At 45.7% G+C, this 19,799-nt stretch overlaps 1 protein-coding gene across 1 annotated transcript in view; it reads right to left on the bottom strand.

Moving 5' to 3' along the window:
- CenG1A (Centaurin gamma 1A) overlaps positions 1-19,799 on the bottom strand; it is a 339,755-nt gene that overhangs the window by 305,119 nt on the left and 14,837 nt on the right. The window lies entirely within an intron of this gene.

Below are 19,799 nucleotides of genomic sequence, written 5' to 3'. Positions count from 1 at the left end.
AGGCAGCATTCGCAGTGTAAACAGAAAATCTGCGTTAGGACTATATTTCATTAACCCTGTGCGTGTGCGTGTGTGTGCGTGCGTGTGCGTGTGTGTGTGTGTGTGTGTGTGCGCGCGCGCGTGTGCGTGTGTGCGCGCGCGCGCGCGTGCGTGCGCGCGCGCGCGCGTGTGTGTGTGTGTGTGTGTGTGTGTGTGTGTGTGTGTGTGTGTGTGTGTGTGTGTGTGTGTGTGTGTGTGTGTGTGTGTGTGTGTGTGTGTGTGTGTGTGTGTGTGTGTGTGTGTGTGTGTGTGTGTGTGTGTGTGTGTGTGTGTGTGTGTGTGTGTGTGTGTGTGTGTGTGTGTGTGTGTGTGTGTGTGTGTGTGTGTGTGTGTGTGTGTGTGTGTGTGTGTGTGTGTGTGTGTGTGTGTGTGTGTGTGTGTGTGTGTGTGTGTCACCTTCTATGATGACGCGGATGTACACATCTTTTTGTGAGCAAAGACTTAGTCTGTATGCATACACGTACGCCAGAGGAATGGTGATGACACCGGATCACTTTGAACACCTATCCACGTCCAGGTGAAAACGCTGGACTGCTGGAAGCCGCGTATGCACACCGCTGCATTCCCCCCTGTTGTAGGTGCTAGGAGAACATGCCAGCGCCACAGGAAAACTAACAAGCTGCCAACCAGCTCGCTCTTCAAAGCAGTGCCGACAGCGTCACGCACTCGCATGGACGGGACGCTCTCGTTTTCTGCACCGATTGCGGCAGCGCTGTCCTTAAAAAGATCGTGCCGCCGCGAACAGAGAGCGAGCGTGAAAGGCGCACGACAGGCCTGCCGCCGGAAGGTACAGCTTCAAAGAAAGACCTGCTGGGGGGTGGCCAAGCAGCGGTCCTGGGATTTGTAGCACTTCGCCGGGATGAGGCGGCGCAGCTACGCACGCACGCAGCCGGTTGGCACATTCGAGATGAGAAAACACCGCTGACCCGATGCGAACCTTGAGCCCGGCACCACCATAAAAATGCGGGAGACCAACATCTTCTTGCCTCGTGACGCAAACGATTACGAATATCCATTACTGCAAGTGAATAACTGAATGCTACTGTAACACTCCACTGCTAACGGATCCACGCTTTGGCCGGTTATTTCACGATATGTAATTGTTTTACTCGCTCCAGCACCACTACAGGTAGATTGTCCCCCGCTATCCTGTACTTTACCCATCTGCTCCGATTCCCACTGACACGCTACACAGTTGCAGCAGTCTCATACTGCATTTCTTTCTTTCCATGAATTCCGCCGCGGCGGTTACGGTGCTCGGCTGCTGACCACGGCTTCGATCCCGGCAGTCGCATTTCGATGGAGGCGAAATGGAAGAAGAAGCCCGTGTACAGCACGATGTCAGTGCACCTTGAATAACACCACATCCACTACGTCGCCCCTCATAATCATATCGTAATTTCGGGACCCTGGTAATACCCTCGTTGCTATCGTTTTTATGAAACAATCACACATCGCTGAGTGTGGCTATATATATATTAGGAACAACTGAACTCCTACATCGTGCCAATGAGCCTTCAGTTACCGAAAGAAATCGTTTAATACGACTACAATTTCTTTACCAAATAATTAAAGGGCATTACAAGCTTGATGTTTCCAATATCATTTCCTTTTCTTCTGGGTACGCCACCCGCCAAAGGCATCAACTTACAATAACCCCTTTCCGGTCTCGAAATAACTGCTTCAAATATTCCTTTTTTCCTCGTACAGTAACTCAGTGGAATGGACTAACTAATAACCAAGTGATGGAGCCGTCCTTAAAGTTGTTTGCAGCAAATTTGACCTGATTGTTCACATCATGCCGGTCTATTTTTTGTTTGTTTGTTTGGTTTATGCATTCTTGAGTGCCAAGATTGTGAAAATTATATCTGTAACCACCCTGCTAAAATCTCTGTAATAGGGATTGCAGTATGAATAAATAAATAAATAAATAAATAAATAAATAAATAAATAAATAAATAAACCCATCTGTTTCAAGCGATTTCCCATAGCATTCGATCAGCGGGTACCGTTCACCACCCGAGAAGCACGCTTGGGTCAATGACTTCAAATTAAAATTTCATTTCAACATTAAAGGAGACATTTCAAAAGTCACACCGGTAATGCAGTCGGACGAAAGCAAGAAGCCATTAAGGCTTGACCAAGGCTTTCGCACCATCAGACAACATAGTAACAGCAACATTCATTACACAATATAATAACATATATTACATGCGATAGGAAAAGTAAAAATGTTTTTATGGCAGGCAACTATTTAATGTCAGTGGCAGTAAGATGCACATCATTTGTCGACCATAATTAGTACGTATGAAAGGGATCTTCCACTCTCCAATGGCTCGTGTGTTATAAGGTGTTAAGGGTAGGAAGTTTGATGATGGCATCCCACCGCTGCCACCAGTCGTAAAGGGCTCGAGGTCGATGATGGCATGTACGGCGGGTTCTCTTTAAGCTATAGCTGGCTCCCCGCCGTCGTCCGCATAGCTGATCTTCGCCAGTGAGGAGACGCGTTCGTAGAGAGGTAGAACGAAGATTCATTGACATTATAGAAGAAAGATAGGAACTGTACAGGGATCCAGAATATCCCGCATTATGTACAACAGAGTTTCAGTTCATAATTCCGCTCATGATTCCACACCTGATTCACAAAATACCTCGGCTTTTATGGCCCACCGTCTTTTTTCCACCGAGATCCGAAGAAGCCGGCGGTAAGCACTCTCGCAACAAATCAGGTGACGAAGTCTCAATGGTCGAATGGGAGCACGAGCGCACCACGATGACGCACCCGGCCCCCGCCTTGAAGGCGCCGCAGGGTGATGTGTTCGGAGAGGGAAGGTTGAGCTCCTCCGGGGAGATGGCCGCGAACGTCAGCAGTGGTTCATGCTGATTTCCGCTTCAGACAGTCCAAAAGCTCGATCCTGGGGACGACTTCTTCGACGTCTTCCCACGCTTCAGGACTGACGGTGTTTTTGTGACAATTTCGCGTCGGCGACAACAAAAGCCGAGTCAACAGGTTGACTTAATGAGACCCGCCACAGTAGCACCGTCCCCCTCCCCCCCTACTGTTCGAGCCCGTTTAACGAAAGGCTTGTCTCGTGAAGCTTTCGTTGAGACCCGACTGCTTCCTGGAACATCTACAGGACAGCGTCTTGCAGACTAGGCGCCGATGGGGTTGAAAGCCTCCCTAGTAGACCGGCTTACGCACAATGGCGTCTGCCCAGATGAATTGCCGGGCCAAACGTAACAAGGGGCAGAAATAGGGTATCAAATGCGCTGAATCAGCAAGAAAAAAAAATAGTGCTTCTATCAAGATATATGATATCGCTTCATTAAAACCGAATTGTACATGTCGAGTATTCGTTGAAAAGTAAGGGCTCAGAAAATCGGCCCGGTATGCTCATATCGTGGAAACCCTGCGATTATGCGCACAGCCTTTTTTCTGTAATCCATATATTCGGGCTAAGTTCATTTCCGTTGTGGTGCCCCATACCAAAAAACAGCAACTTAATGTAGATAAAAATAGCGAACTATATAAAAAGATTTTAATTTTTTGTGGCAAGAAGAAACGCAAACATGATAGGACACCTACAGTACGGGAAAGTTTAGTGTGAATAAGATCACCGTTCTATAGCATGTTTTCATGGAAAATTACTCCTAGCGTTTTCACCTGAAGCTCAATATTGATGGATTCGAAGCCAATCCTCAGGGCCATATGGTAGTTTACGGGCTTGTTTATTGGGCGAAAAAGGACAGATCTTATTTTTGATGGATTTATAATTAGTGAATTTGTTGAAAAGCCACTGCGAGCACTTTAGCAATCGCCACCTGACATTCATTCGCCATTTTCTCTCATTTGCACACAGGCATCGACACGTACGCAGCATTGCGTGCCCTTCGCCTGTAGACGCATGCAGTTAACCGAAATGTATTCCACGCATTCGTGTTGCTCAAATTGGCCTCACAATTGGGACCTTTCTAAAGGGGCTCATTTCTTTCTTCACACACACACACACACACACACACACACACACACACACACACACACACACACACACACACACACACACACACCACACACGCACGCACACACACACACACACACACACACACACACACACACACACACACCACACACGCACGCACGCACACACACACACACACACCATGATGAATCCGAGAGATATTTCACTTAGTCTAATTGTCCACTGAATTCATTAGATAGCGTCAATGTGGCCACTTGTGACAAAAGGTCGGATAGTGTGTGTGGCAGCGCTACCAAAAGCACCACTGGTCATACGTTCAGTGACAACATCATAAAAGAACTCGTCCTTGGGCAGTAGAGATGCTAAGGTATGCTGTACATCATTATTTCTGGCGCAATGTCCAGGTCTTCAAACGATTGATTGATTGATATGTGGGGTTTAACGTCCAAAAACCGCCATATTATTATGAGAGACGCCATAGTGGAGGGCTCCGAAAATTTCGACCACCTGGGGTTCTTTAACGTGCACCCAAATCTGAGCACACGGGCCTACACCATTTCCGCCTCCATCGGAAATGCAGCCGCCGCAGCCGGGATTCGATCCCGCAACCTGCGGGTTAGCAGCCGAGTACCTTAGCCACTAGACCACCACGGCGGGGCAGGTCGTCAAACGAGAAGAGGTGAATTATGTCAAGCTGGTCACTGGCAGTATGAAATACATCACCGTTTCTTCTCTGTTCCCATCACGCGCCACAATTTAGTAGAACAGGACACGACGGCAATCGCACCGTAAAACACAGTTATTCAATTCAGCTTTATTTCCAAAGAGGAGACAGAGGCTAGAGGCTTTAGTCGCCCGACGGCGGTCTCAGCTCCTCGGAGTTCGAATATAGAAAGCAAAACAGTAACGCGTAAAGCTATGCATATATAGAAAACAAATTATGTACAAAAAGGAACGGTAATCAAATGATACAGCGGTGGTGATTGCTACAATGCAAAAGTTTTGATCATAATGGTACAATATGGTGACAAGAATGCAGAGAAAGAGAAAAAAAAAAACGAGGAAAATGCTACCTGAAAACAAGAAAATATACATATATTACAAAACCAACTTACATTTCCTCACATGACAAAATAAAATTATGCTTCAAGGCGATTTCGTATGTTCTGCTAATATTTCTTAGGCGATGCTTGTATTTATTAACAAGGCTGTGTTATATACTCAAAATTGCAGCATTAACTAATAACATCAGTTATAGGCTTAAAATGTTACAAAACATAGAGCACGTACGAATCTCTTAAAAACTAATAGCTATAGAGCAACCTAAAAGAGTATAGGAATAGTTAATCATCTACTTCAGCAGTTATCAGATGCATGCGTATTAAATATGAGCTTTTTTTGCTGAATAAGTCTTGCTGACTAGTCTTCGTGCACATTGAGGAAATGCGCGATTTGGTAAATAACTGCCTGCTTTCCATAATTTGTCTTCACTCTATAGGGCAGTCGATGCTAAACATTTCCGAACCTATATCTGTCCCTTTCGGCAAAACTGTTTTCTTTAAAGACATTGCAGTGTTGTGCATGCACTGCATTACCTTAAGTATATAACAGGACTTAACGTGGATTGTTTTATTAAAGATCCTCGAGCGCATAAGCCACGTATTTCTCCTATATAATTTTCAAATAGACACAGTACTCTCTTTTGTAAAACTAATAACTTGTTGTAATTGGAGTCCAAACTAAAGCGCATGCAGTATGTATGATTGATTTGATTTGAATTATTGACTTTCCGTTTGCTCACGCATGTACGTAGTGGTATATGGAGGTAGATGAGGCAAAAAAGTTGCACAGACGCGGCTCGAGGATAACCTCGCCCCGTTTGGTACAGCGCGGCAACACATGGTAAATCACACAACGTATGTAACACACAATAATGTAGTCACCATAAAGTGTGATCGTCATACAGTGAATAAAAGAAGGAAAAAGAAAAAGATCGCACAAGAGATTACACCACCCATACACTACTGGACACGCTAATGGATACACTAATGAATATAGAGCGAAGTTTTCTTCTTAACCACAGTGGTATTACAGAACTAATTCCTCGAATACAACCTTATGTCTGCTGCCAAATGTGAAATGTGCGCATTTAATGTCAAGTTTTCGTAAAACCAGACTGTTCTGTTCATTTGTTCGTGTAACTTGTGTGGAGCCGTAATTAATTACTATGTAACATGCATTCCCCTGGTTTGGTATAGTGCGAATATATGTCGCTTGGGCATTTAACTGCAACTTTTTGTGGTGTAGCCACAGAGCTAATTCTTCTAAATAGTAAGTTGTCATCTTTTTCTAATAAGTTCGTGTCTTTTGCCCTGAAATACACGTAGGCGCATCTGTACATTAGAATGTCTCGTTTAATACTATATCATTGATATCAAGCAGGAATAAAGTTGGCCCATGTATCGATCAGAGCCTTGCGGTGCTCCAGTTGTAACATTTAACCGGCTAGACGAAAAGTTATCTGTTGGTGTAAGTTGATACAGATGACGTAAATAGTTTGTCATCGATTCTAGTGCAATAACCCTTATCCCATGGCGTTGAAGCTTCCACAACAGCAGTTCATGGTGGCCAGAATCGAATGATTTTCGTAACCTGTATAAAAATAAACGCAGAGCTAGGACAACAATTTTGCTCAATCGCTTGTATAAATCTTTTACATGGAGCCATGCATGCTCGGCGGACTTTTCTTTTAAGCACCTATACTGCCTCTTGGCCCGGTGGGAGACGAAATTTTCGAAATGCGTGTACGTCGTCATCTTAATGCTCTGGCAGCCTTCGTTGCACGATCCGGATAGAAGGAGGTGCCTGAAATGCAATAGAGTTAAGGCGAGTAAAAGACAGTGACACCCAGCAGCAGGCCCGGGCTGAGGGATCAGAGGTGCTGAGGCGACAGAATTAGTTGCGGAGATTCACTCCGAACGCCGATAGCGGCGCACTTCTTCGGTTGCCGCGTCGACGTGCGCTCAGCGTGCGCCGCGGCGGAAGAAGCAGCAGATGACAAGACACTCGGGCTATCTGAAAGAGAAGGGCTCCGCTAACTGGCGCCCCCCAAACGGCGTAACACGAGCATGCCATCCCGGAGAGAGATATCCCAGCCTCCGATGCTCGTGTCTGCGGAGCCTCAAGGGGCACCCCATCCACCGCATATACCTCCGTTCGCAAGCTCCCCACGAGAACGCTCGATCAACGGGCCTACTATATAAATGACTACATGCGGCAGCTGCCGCACTCCGACAATTTGCCGGCATTAATAATATTAATATTAATAATAATAATAATAATAATAATAATAATAATAATAATAATAATAATAATAATAATAATAATAATAATAATATTAATAATAATAATAAGAATAATAACAATAATAATAATTGAAAAAAAGAATGCTGATGGGAGTATTGCGAGAAGTTACTGCTATTGATGCCTCCGTACCAAAAATGCTGCGTAAAAATAAGAGCGCTCATTTAGGAACAAACCCCACGCTATACTCACACCATTTAAGGGAACAGGGTAAGCCTTATACCCGCCATGTAGTTGAGGCGAAGTTATGTACCCTTTCCTACATAAGCATAAGAACTAAAGTAATTATTTTACATAAGCCATTCCTCTTCTTACTGTAGCCGATTTAGCTCTGAAAATTGGAATGCTCATTTTTAGGGGCCAAGCTCCTCAGAGTGTGGGTCTGTCCATCCTCCGATAGTGTATGTAGCCACCGGTGGCTACAAAAGCGGTTCTTAGAATGTCCACTGGATGTCGGCACTTGTATATGATGAATACATGATAAAAAAATGTGAGATGGATGTTACTTGGAGTGTTCACTAGGTAGACGGACGGGCGGGCGGGTATACAGATAGACGGACAGACTGATGGACGCACAGACAGACAGAGGGGCGGACGCACGAGCGGACTGACGAAGGCTTCGCCCTACCGATCATTATTGACTCCGTGGATATGCTGTGACTTTAGGTACCTAATTATCACTCGCTAATCGTGACATCTAATAACGTTGTAGAAGAGCGCTTCCTCACACAACAATTCTGCTTCAGTGTATACGCTAATACGCTATCTAAATACTGGTAGAAAACTATGATTCTAAATACTGTGGTTCATGAGAAATAAAACTTAAGTACAAAAAAAGAATGTTTTGAGATAATCCCATTTAAATTGAAACTCTGCATTATTTAAAAATTCCAACGACGTAACAGCAAATTGACGGGCTTGTTCTGTAGGCCCCGGCCAGATACTCATCACCAATATCATTTTTTTTTCTTTTTGTGTTGAAGCGTCTTGCCTAGCGAGCCTCGTTGGTCACCTGCTTTGCAGCCGGGTCAGCACAGTACCGTCGACGCTGTTCAAGGCTGCGTAGATTCTGCAACTCTGCGGAGCCCCGGCGAAATTCCAAAATAGCTCACCTCATTCATACGGGCTATATTGCCACCATTAGAAGTGAGAACGGCATCAAGAGTGCATATTTTCAGTGTTTGGTGCCCGAGCAAAAAGTTTTCTTTTTTCGAAACGCACCCCCACGCGACAATCCAGCGCTTCGTTATGGTTTTAATTTTTCCCATGGCAGCATTTAGCTAAGTGATTATGGATGAGCTAGTTCTATACCATTCGGCTTAACAGCCTCGATAGCAGATGCTGAAATGTGTTCTTCACGAACGAATGGTTCACCATGTAACTGAGCTTTGTTGAATTTACACCAAGTTTAGACGTCCTTCGAGCAAAGGCCGTGACATTGATTGGTATCGTTCGATGCCATGGGAAAACATGTTGACCGGACAACTTCTCGCATGCCCTCCTAGTTGGCTGTATTTATTTTAATGACCCAACGATAATAGTTTTGGTGCTTTCCTATGATGATCCCACTAAGACTTCCCTGACCAGATTTCTCGACAGAAAACCTGAAGATGAAGACGCTGCTTTCTTTCATTTTCGCAGTTATGGGCCCATTCTTTTTTTTTAATGTAACAAATGCACTCCAGCTTGCAAACTCGAACTTCTTCATGTGGCTTTGATGCCTGAACTGCAAAGAGTCCCTCGCTACGTAAGTATGAGGGCATGGCAGGCCGCCGCACAAGTTTTGAAATATGTCATTTTACGAAAAAAACAACAACATCGTTCTAAGGTAAACAAAAGACTGATTCTCGATTCAAAAAAGGGTGTAGATTTCAAATAGCGCAATAAGAATGACTTTTTTAAATATATTTCCTTACCCTTATGTGCGACTTCTTTACCTTTCTCCCGAACGCCTTTGAGGTGAGATTTACCGACGCCCTTTCACCATCGGTCATAACACCACAGCATGCAGAATAGTACAGCGGTCACGTGTCATATAATGCGAGCCTGCCGATATTCATTAATGATATATGCTCGCAACATCTGTCCGAAATTCTTCAGTCGGTTGGTTGACGTTGTTTAGCGTCCCGAATCGGCTCAGTGTACGAGAGACACCACAGTCTTTTCGGTGCCATTGAATGCTCACTGAAATCGTGGCACAACATCCGTGTGGCCGTTTCGCCCACACCGAAGTGCAACCTCGTCACGGCCGGGGTCGAACCGTGTCCTCAACACCGATGGCAAGTGTGTGCCGAATGGCTTACAGAACTCGTAGCTGAGAACTTCCCTGCCTGGAATAAGGCTGCGCGACTCTCACGCTTAGGCGCGGCCTTCCACGTCTCTCTTCTTGTGTCTCAGTCGCGCATCTTTGGGCATTTTAATGGCAGACCAACAGACTCAAATCGCAACCTTAGTGAAAAAGCATATTCTTTGCCTGGAAGAATGAGACCGCTCCCTAAACACCGCTGTTGAAATAATCGAGGGTTTAAGGTCCCAGAGCCCCGATATGATTATGAGCAGCCATGTTTTCGAGTGGCAGTAATTTCGAATGCTTGAACGGACGAGCAAACGCGACTTGCGCCCAACCACCGCTCCTCCGACATGTGCGAAAACGGTTTCCTATAAGTGGAAAATATCGCTCGGTGCAGCTTTGCACGTAGGCGCCCGGATGTCGAAAGGCTTGCGTGTTTCCCTCCGGCGTCGCCGTCCCTTCTCCGCATAGAGGTATCCATGCGACGAGCGATAAGGCGCCCATCCTGCGTGCACTTATTTATGCGTGTGTGCCCAAGGTCAGCATTGTATTCCTGCGTATACGATGGCACGTCGTCAGTCCTTTTGTTTCCACGCGGTAGCAACCGATGCGAGTGCATAATGTCGCAGTAAAACGTTCACAAGGCTACACAGACGAGAATGTCAGCTATACGACCCCAAGGGCCGCTATAGCGAAGCAATAAACTGTTCTCTGAAAAGAAAACTATGACGTCGACAGTTTCACCACTATTCTTGGTTATTAATAAAGGAGGAAATCGCGCCCAATACACGCCGAAATCCCCGCACGCGACGTCACGAACTAAAAGTTGTATTTTTCGTCGTTTGGCGACAACGAAATTTCCGACTAAGCAGGCGACCCAAAGCTGCCCTCATCCTAACCTAAACAGGAGACAAGCACGGGATCGGCGCCACCTGCAAACAAACACTTTTCCACATTTACACAGGCAAACACACAACGTAGCCTCACAGATACAGCGACACATGTCCGTGGTGCGGAAAAGCACCGACATAGGGGCACATTAAATACCAGTGCACACAACAACCGGAGGCTGCCATCTCGCCTCTGTTGAATAGCGATTCCTTACGTTGGTCGTGGGAGGCGCGACTCGCGAAACTGAAATTGGGATGCCAACTGGCGACCCTTGACCAGGACCGGCGAGCCGCTGTAGCCAGTGGGGCCATGTAAGGGGGGCACTACTAACCATAACCGTAAAAAATAGCCTTAATATCAATAAAGGTTTCTTTCTCTCTCTCCTAAAACTTGGCGTGCTAAGTCTATGTGCACACCAGGGGACAATGTACCTAATCATGACTGATTGAGAACTTCGCACAACATAAACAGAGAGAGTCCCCGTGTGTACAAGAATGTTGGAGAGCGGGCTTGCGTAAATTATGGTCGAGTCCACTTTCCGGCCCAACGTGAGAGACAAAGTGCCCGGCACGTGCAGCATCCCACGGAGAGGGCGTCATTCCCGCGAGTGCGACACAATCCCAAAAGGACAAACCATTGGCGCCAACGCGGATTCGTTAGCACAGAAAAGGCGGCCTCACACATCGTCCTTGCAACGAGGAAGCCCCGCCGCTGCGACACTCCAATGCGAAGACGTCATTCGGGCGCACGATGTCGCCTCCATCAAGGCGCCGGCCGAGCGTCGAAAGCAGGCCTGCGGCGACAAAGCGACTATATCGACGTATGCTAATTTCCCTCGAAGCTGGGCCACGCGGGGATGACGCGCCGCCATCCTCTTCGACGACTCTCGCACGAGGAGGCGCGCACTGATGAGCGCGTGGTCGATGTATGTGCAAGGCGCATCACGTTGGGCACATCAACGGTTTCGTTGAAGGAGCTCGAAGGAGACGACGCCATCGAAGAAGGGAAAATTAAAAAAGGGCCCAGCGAAGCCTCATTGATCATTGATAAAGAACTGTTGTAGGCCCATGTGCTCATATTTGGGTGCACTTTACAGAACCCCAGGTGGTCGAAATTTCCTGAGCCCTCCACTACGGCGTCTCTCATAATCAAATGGTGGTTTTGGGACGTTAAACCGCACATATCAATCAATCAATTGATAAAAGAGCCACAGAAAATTTTCACAAACACGCGATCACGGCGTCACGCTGAGCGTGCGTGCAGCGCACAAGGCTTCTCGCGCGGGAATGGCTTGGCAGACCGCTCACTTTCCAAGGGTGACGTACGCCCAGTTAATTTTCTTCTTCCAGGCTCGATGCAGCCGTGTTCTACAATAAAATCTCCAGCTCCATGTTGTTCGCCGTTTCATTGCCGTATACAAGGCACCATAACCCAGAATACACTAAAGAGCAAAAAACTGGCAGATCCCACGTACACTGGGAATACATAATGTTCGAACCACGAATGAGGAAGGATGTTATGTCACTTGAAAATCAGCACAACGTTACGAGGCAGACGCAAATTATGCGGTGCATGACTTCCATGTCATCACTATCATGCTTGGATGTGTCATTTACCTTCGTCGTCTATTCACGACACCTGATACCCAATTCGGTATACATGGAACTAGCGAAACGGCCGCGAGCGCTCTATGAGTGTATTATGTTGTCCACGTTCTTACATGACCCGCATATCATGATTATCATGTTTGGACGTGTCATTTACCTTCGTCGTCCAATCCCACCCCGTAATACCGAACTTGGTATATCTGAATCTAGCGAAACGGCCGCGAGCGCGCTATGAACGTGTTGTGCTATGTTCGTACATCACACGCATATCATGATTATCATGTTTGCATCAGTTGTACACCTTCGTCATCCATTCACGTCACGTAATACCAAATTTGGTATACAGGGTGTCCCAGGTAACTTTAGCCAGAGTTTAAAAATATGACGGAACACGTAATAACGACGCGACCAAATGCATGTTACTCACTGTTGCCTGGAGTTAGACAATCTTTTTGTGTTCTCAAATATTGTTTAATTAACTAACTTTTCAAGAAACGAAAATAGATAAAAAAATTCAATAATAAAATTTTGGATCGGTTAGCAAAACGTCCGATTAGACCACTTTGAACTTTATATCTATTAGGTATTAGTGTTTTTCTGCTAATTACAAATGCTCACAAAATGCAAAAAACACCACGTGACAAACCCCCTCGTGCGGTTATGTACATACCATCGCAGTGTTCGCATGTCCTTTCAAGGTGCGCTAGTGGACCCGCCAATTTGGTCTACTCTCGACTGCCGGCCCGAAGGTCGCGGGATCGAATCCTGGCCGCATTTTCGGTGGAGGCAGATTGCTATAGTATTTTGCCTCCACCGAGAATACTAAACACACAGCCCTTCTTAGTATGCCGTCCTTTCATCGTAATTCTAAAAATGATTGAGCAGTGCGGACTTCTGCAAATCGAGTAAAACTTATTAACATAAATGCGCGTAGTATCGTCAACAAATCAGTAGAACTAGAAGCTATTTTTTTATGTTATAATCCCCATATTGTTGTTATCACGGATACCTGGCTTCGGAATGACATAGACAATACTGATGTTTTTCCGCCCTCGTATCAAGTATTTTGCCGTGACCGCCCTACTAGAGGCGGGGGTGTGGCTGTTTTGCTCAAATGTGGAATTCGAGCGTCACTGGTACGTCAGATAGATAACCACGAAAGCGTTACCTTAAAAGTGTTCTGCTCAGGGGTGGCTTAGGTACTCGGCTGCTGACCCGCAGGTCGCGGGTTCGAATCCCGGCTGCGGCGGCTGCATTTCCGATGGAGGCGGAAATGTTGTAGGCCCGTGTACTCAGATTTGGGTGCACGTTAAAGAACCCCAGGTGGTCAAAATTTCCGGAGCCCTCCACTAGGGCGTCTCTCATAATCAAATGGTGGTTTTGGGACGTTAAACCCCACAAATCGAATCGTGTACTGCTCAGGGCGTACTTTCTTGTTGTCTGCAGTTTATCGACCTCCTGATGCACCGTCCCAATTTCTGCATGATCTATGCGACCACCTACGGTCTTTTTCAAGTAATGAAGTAATCATTGCAGGTGACTTTAACTTACCTTCTGTTGACTGGCACTATCCCTTTTCAAATACTGGTCGATGTACGGATGTTGGACCTTTGCTAGATATTATGCTAAACTTGGATGTGCAACAAGTGGTAACAGAGCCTACGCGAGTTTGTGATGCATCCTCTTCAATCCTGGATCTTGTTTTTGTTGCTAGGTCTATTGAAGAATTTTCAGTGTCTGTGAATCCCGGTATTTCCAATCATTATATTCCGTTCCACCGATTCGCCCACAGCGCTCATGCAAACTCATGGAATACAAACACTGAAATTAAGACGTAAAATGCTCAGGCTCAAATTTCTTTTTCTTCTGAAGAATAACAAACTCTCTTTTCATCCTGGACCATATATACGCCCGTTATCAACTAGACTAACCAGACATCATCATCCTCAATCTTTAACTCCATATCATACAAGAACTAACACCTTCAAATTTTCTTTTTTTCCTCGCACTATTAACGAATGGAACTCACTGTCATTATCATTGATTGATTCAGTTGAGTCAATTGACCTGATCAATTTCTCATAACCTAACATTGCAATTCAAACGTAAGCGTTAATTTTGTTTGTTTTTCGCCTTTTGAAATGCTGTGTTTTTGTTTTGCAATTTACCCCTCCTGCCTGGGCCCATGTGGGCCTGCAGTATGTTGTAAATAAAAATAAATAAATAACGTGCATGCGTCAAAGAATCCCAAGTTGTCGGACTTTCCGGAGCCCTGCATTACGGCTTTCCTTACAATCACACCGCGATTTCGGGACATTAGGTTCCAGCCACTATTAATTTGCTAAGTTTTAACAGCGCGATTAAACGCGGACACAGCACTGTCTTTTAACTGGCCATGTTTTCACTTGAAACATATGAAGATGAATATATTCAATATTTTAGAATGAATACTTTCATCTAAAACTGTTGATGATTACTTTCATATGAAAATGTGATGCTACTAGCTGAGCTGTTGGTATGTACACTCTTAAAAAAAAAGGTTAGTAAGAATGTAGCAACCGCAAGCAAATAGGAAGTAACTGAAACGCTTACTACCTTTTTGGACCATTACTGACATTTCGCAACCTTTTCACGTTAGCGAACAGTCATATAGCTGCAACCATTACTACCTTTTTGCTAACTGGTCATGTATCTAATCTAAAATAATTGATAATACATCATCATCATCCGCATCATCAGCCTGACTACGTCCAATGTAGGACAAAGGCCTCTCCCATGTTCCGCCCGTCAGTTCGGTCCTGTGCTTGCTGCTGCCAATTTATACCCGCAAACTTCTTAATCTCATCTGCCCACCTAACCTTCTGTCTCCCCCTAACCCGCTTCCCTTCTCTGGGAATCCAGTCAGTTACCCTTAATGACCAGCGGTTATCCTGTCTACGCGCTACATGCCCGGCCCATGTCCATTTCATCTTCTTTATTTCAACTATGATATCCTTAACCCCCGTTTGTCCCCTAATCCACTCTGCTCTCTTCTTGTCTCTTAACCTACCATTTTTCTTTCCATTGCTCGCTGCGTCGTCCTCAATTTAAGCTGAACCCTCTTTGTAAGTCTCTAGGTTTTTGCTCCGTAGGTAAGAACCGGCATGATACAGCCGTTACGTCATGATTTCAGAATGCTTACCGAATGTGCTCCAACCCATTCTTATTCTTCCAGTTACTTCAATGTCGTTTCAGTATCAGTTGTATTAGTTACATAAGCATCAAGTATATAACACTTGTATACAAATGAAGGTCCCAGAGGGTCGTGGTTTGGCTGTGCCATTACTACCTGTACTAAGTAGTACTCACTTGCAACTTCAAGTGCATTATTACCTATCTCGAAGCGCTGTTCTCTTCCGCGGTTGTTGTACATTACTTTCGTTTTCTGCAGATTAATTATAAGGCCTACCTTTCTGCTCTCTTTGTCTAAATCAGTAATCATGAATTGCAATTCAACCCTTGAGTTACTCGGCTCGGCAATGCAATGTCATTGGTGAAGCACAGGTTACTCAGGTACTCTCCATTAACTCTTATCCCTAAATCTTCCCATTCTCGGCATCTGAACACCTCCTGTACGTAACTGGTAAACAGCATTGTGAAATCGTATCCTCTTGTCTTACACCCTTCTTTATCGGCATTATGTCACTTTCTTTATAAAGCGGTTGATCCTTCGTAGATTTCTTCCAGAATATCTATATATGTTTTGTCGATACCTTGATTGCGCAGTGTCTGCATCACTGCTGATATTTCTAATGAATCGAATGCCTTGTCGTAACCTATGCAGGCTATGGTTGGGTGTATTCTGAGCATTTCTCTATCACCTGGTTCATAGTATGAATGTGGTATATTGTTGAGTAGCCTGTACAAAATCCTGCTCATTTTTTTTGGTTGATTGAATTGCAATGTTACCTTAATTATGTTAGCAATTACCTTTTTAAATAGCTTGTATACGACGGAGAGCAAGCTGACCGCTCTGAATTTTTAAAGTCTTTGTCATCTCTTTTATGGACTAAGATGATGATAGCATTAGGAGGCACTTCGTAAATACCGTGGCCAGTTTTTCTAACACCACCAGTCCACCGTCGTTCATCAGATCGGATGTCACCTGTCCTCACCAGCAGCTTTCCCTTTTTGCATTCCATTCAAGGCTTTCCTGGCTTCTTCAGTCGTTACTGGTGGGATGCCATCTGGAATACTGCTAGCTTTTACATTATGGTCGTCATTGTCCTGGGCACCGTACGGGTCTCTGTAAAAACTCCTCTGCTATTTCAACTATCCTATCCATACTGGAAGTTACTTTGCCTTCCTGTCCCTTAGTGCATACACGTGGTTTTTACAGCGAAAGCTGTTATAAGATCACAGCTAGGGTCGAGCGCAGTTGTCCGCCGCCGCCGGTGTCCGTAACCAAATCGCGCGACATTAAGAAAAAAATCACAGCATATCCACGGAGTGAATGATGATGAGTGGGGCGAAGCGTTTATCAGCCCGTCCGCGCGTGCTTCTGTCCAGGCTACCATCCGTGCATCCACCCATGCACCCGTCCGCCTGTCCATGCATCCATCTGTCCGTACGGGCGTCCATCTAGTAAACACTCCAAGCACCGCCATCTCGCATCCCCTGTGGCACATAGCCGCTCCGCGCGGCCGTCGATCCGTCCGTCCGTCTGCTAGTCTGTCCGTCCGCGCGTCCATCTGGCAAACACTTCAAGTACCGCCATCTCCCATCTCGCACACCGGTCGCTACGTACGACAATGACGGAGGATGGACAGACCCACGCCTTAAGGAGCTTCGCCCCTAAAAACACCTAGCACCAAAGACACAGTGGGTACTATACCCGGGTCTGCTGGGTGCCAGCCCAGTATTCTACCACTGAGCTACGCTGGTGGTGTGTGACTTGTTGGCAAACTTGCCTTAAGCAGGCTTGATGTCGGGAAAGCAATCGCGTTAATACGACTTATAATGCTTTTTAAAAAAAGCAAAAGAACAACCACTCGTTGCACGATGCGAATAGAGTAACGAGTGGGCTATCTAATGCTCCAACTCATTACAAAAGCTTGTTCTTGTTCCTCTATTAATTGTGGCGCATACCCACTTCAGCCATAATTTCTCATCATCGTCAGCCATTGCATGAACAATTGGCACAAAATTCCTTGCAAGTGTTTAGCGAATACCACGCTTCTCAGAAGAATGACGAAAAAATAGCACGGCGAATGCCAGCCTACTACCCAAAAGTTTATTATTAATGCCCTAGTGGGTATCAAGCAAGTGTGCTTGCTGTAGTTACCCAATGAGTGTTTTCAAAAGGCTTTGAAAGGCCGCTCTTTTAGCTTTCGCTGTGACTGTGCTGCGCCTTCCACGCAGGCCTGGCGCTTTTGCCTATCCGAAGTTTCCTCTTCACCGATTTGCCTCTTTTCCCGTTCTCTAGAGCATGTTCCATTCTCCCCATGTTATACTCTGTAACATAGGATACCTTACGTTTATTAATCAACTTCGAATGCTCTACCAGTTCTCTTTTGTCTGTTATGTCTGAGGCTTTCATGCTTTGACGTTTCCTAATGAGGTGCTTAGTCTCTTGACAAAGCTTCTACCGTCTAACTACCGTATCTCCAACTTCCACTGCACACTCCGTAATGATACTCGTCAGATTATCATTCATCCGTCAAAGCAAATTCTGGTTTCCTCGATAAGAAACGAGTACTTGTTCTGAGGCGAGACTCTGAATTAATGTGATTTCGCTCTCGGTGCTAGCTCATTGATTGTCTTCTTGCGTACCAGTTTCTGTCGTTCCTTCTTCAACAATAGGCGAATTCGAGACGTGCGTGGTCAAGGCAGTGACCATTCTTCGGTCACTGCATCGTAACTTGCCAATGGCTTCCACATCCTGCACGATGCCTGGGTGTGCACTCATTATAAAGTGTATTTCGTTCTTATTTTCGCCATTAGTGCTCCTCCATTTCCACATACGGTTCACTCGTTTTCGTCAGGAGGCATTTAATATCCGTAAATTATTCCATTCTGCGAATTCTGCTAATAACTACCCTTTGAAATTTCTACTACCAACGCCATAATTACCTACAGCCTGGTCTCCAGCCTGCTTATTCCCTACCTTAGCATTGATGTCACCCATTAGTATACTGTGTTTTTACCTTACCCACTGCCGCTTCCACGTCTTCATAGAAGCTCTTAACTAATACGTGATCATGGCTGGATGTAGGCGCGTAGGCGTGTATCACCTTGATCTTGTATTTCTTATTGAGTTTAGTTACGATACCTACCAGCTTTCATTGATGCTATAGTATTCCTTTATGTTACCGGCATGCAATGTTTCTGCTGTTAAGCGACCCCACGCCTGTTCTTTTCCGTAAGCCAAGCCACGATATTTGAGGACGTGCCCGTTCTGTAAAACTGTACAGGCCTCTTCTGTCCCGCTAACCTCCCTGAGCCCGACTACATCCCATTTAACACCCTCTTGCTCTTCGAATAGCACAGCTAGACTTGACTGTCTAGATAAGGTTCTAGCATTAAACGTTGCCAAGTTCTGGTTTCAATGGCGGACTGTCCAAATCCAGAGATTCTTAGCACCCTCTGCTGCGTCGCAGATCTGACCTCCGCCGTGGTCAGTTGCTTCGCAGCTGCTGGGGACTGAGGGCCGTGAGTTATATGACGTATGCATGTGGGAGGTAGTGGCCAGATACTGCACCAGGGTGGCCAATCCTTGTCTGTTGAGAGAGTGCGTTACCGACGGTGGTCACCGGTGAGGCCGCACCCCAGGCCTCTTAATGCAATTCCATCATCCCGCGGATAAGATTTTTTTTTTTTCAGTGGGGAATCGCGCGGCACCGGGATTCGAGCTATGGACCTCTGGCACGCGAGGCTGATACTCTAACCACTACATCATCGCTGCAGCATAGATAATACGTGTTGTATTAATTTATAAGAGAAATCGTCTCGACGTATCATCTTCAAACGAAAAAATTATGCATTATGTATACACGTATAAAGCATATTTCAAATTCGGCAACCGAGATATATTACAGTCATTATGCTATTGTCAAAACGGAAAACTGCAAGTGAAAGGGGCCCCGCGACGGTTTTGGGACAGCCTTATTTAGCGCCGCAGCACGTGTAGCGACGGTGACTGAGACGAACGCAATAAAAATTATAGAAATTGGTGCACGGAAAGTGAAGTTATGATCGAGTCCTCAAAGTGCCAAACTCGAGCAGACTACGACGAGAAACGTTCTCTTTTGCATTTCACTCGCCTACTGACGTCAAAGACCGCTTCCAATCACAGCGCGCGTCTCATAAAGACATACCGGAAATATCACCTCACGGTGGCCTTCCCCCAATACCTCGCTACCGCTTTTTTTGACGGCGTCGTAAGCATGGTTACTACGAACCACGTGCGTCGTTTAACAGACGGTTCCACGGTCAAACTGTGTAAGATACGCACACACGCTTTGGGCGGGGTCACTTCTCGGCTTGCATGCAAGACGCATTCTACGGCAACGCCGGCGCCCACCGCCTGTTGCATTTTTGGCTCGCTAAAAACGCGGCATGCGTTTCCACTTTTAGTTTCCGACACACCAT

This window comes from Rhipicephalus microplus, chromosome 4 (assembly GCF_043290135.1).
Source record: "Rhipicephalus microplus isolate Deutch F79 chromosome 4, USDA_Rmic, whole genome shotgun sequence".
In the NCBI taxonomy this organism is placed as follows: domain Eukaryota; kingdom Metazoa; phylum Arthropoda; class Arachnida; order Ixodida; family Ixodidae; genus Rhipicephalus; species Rhipicephalus microplus.
The sequence above is the reverse complement of the archived record's forward strand: the minus strand, read 5'-3'. Positions and strand labels throughout refer to the sequence as shown.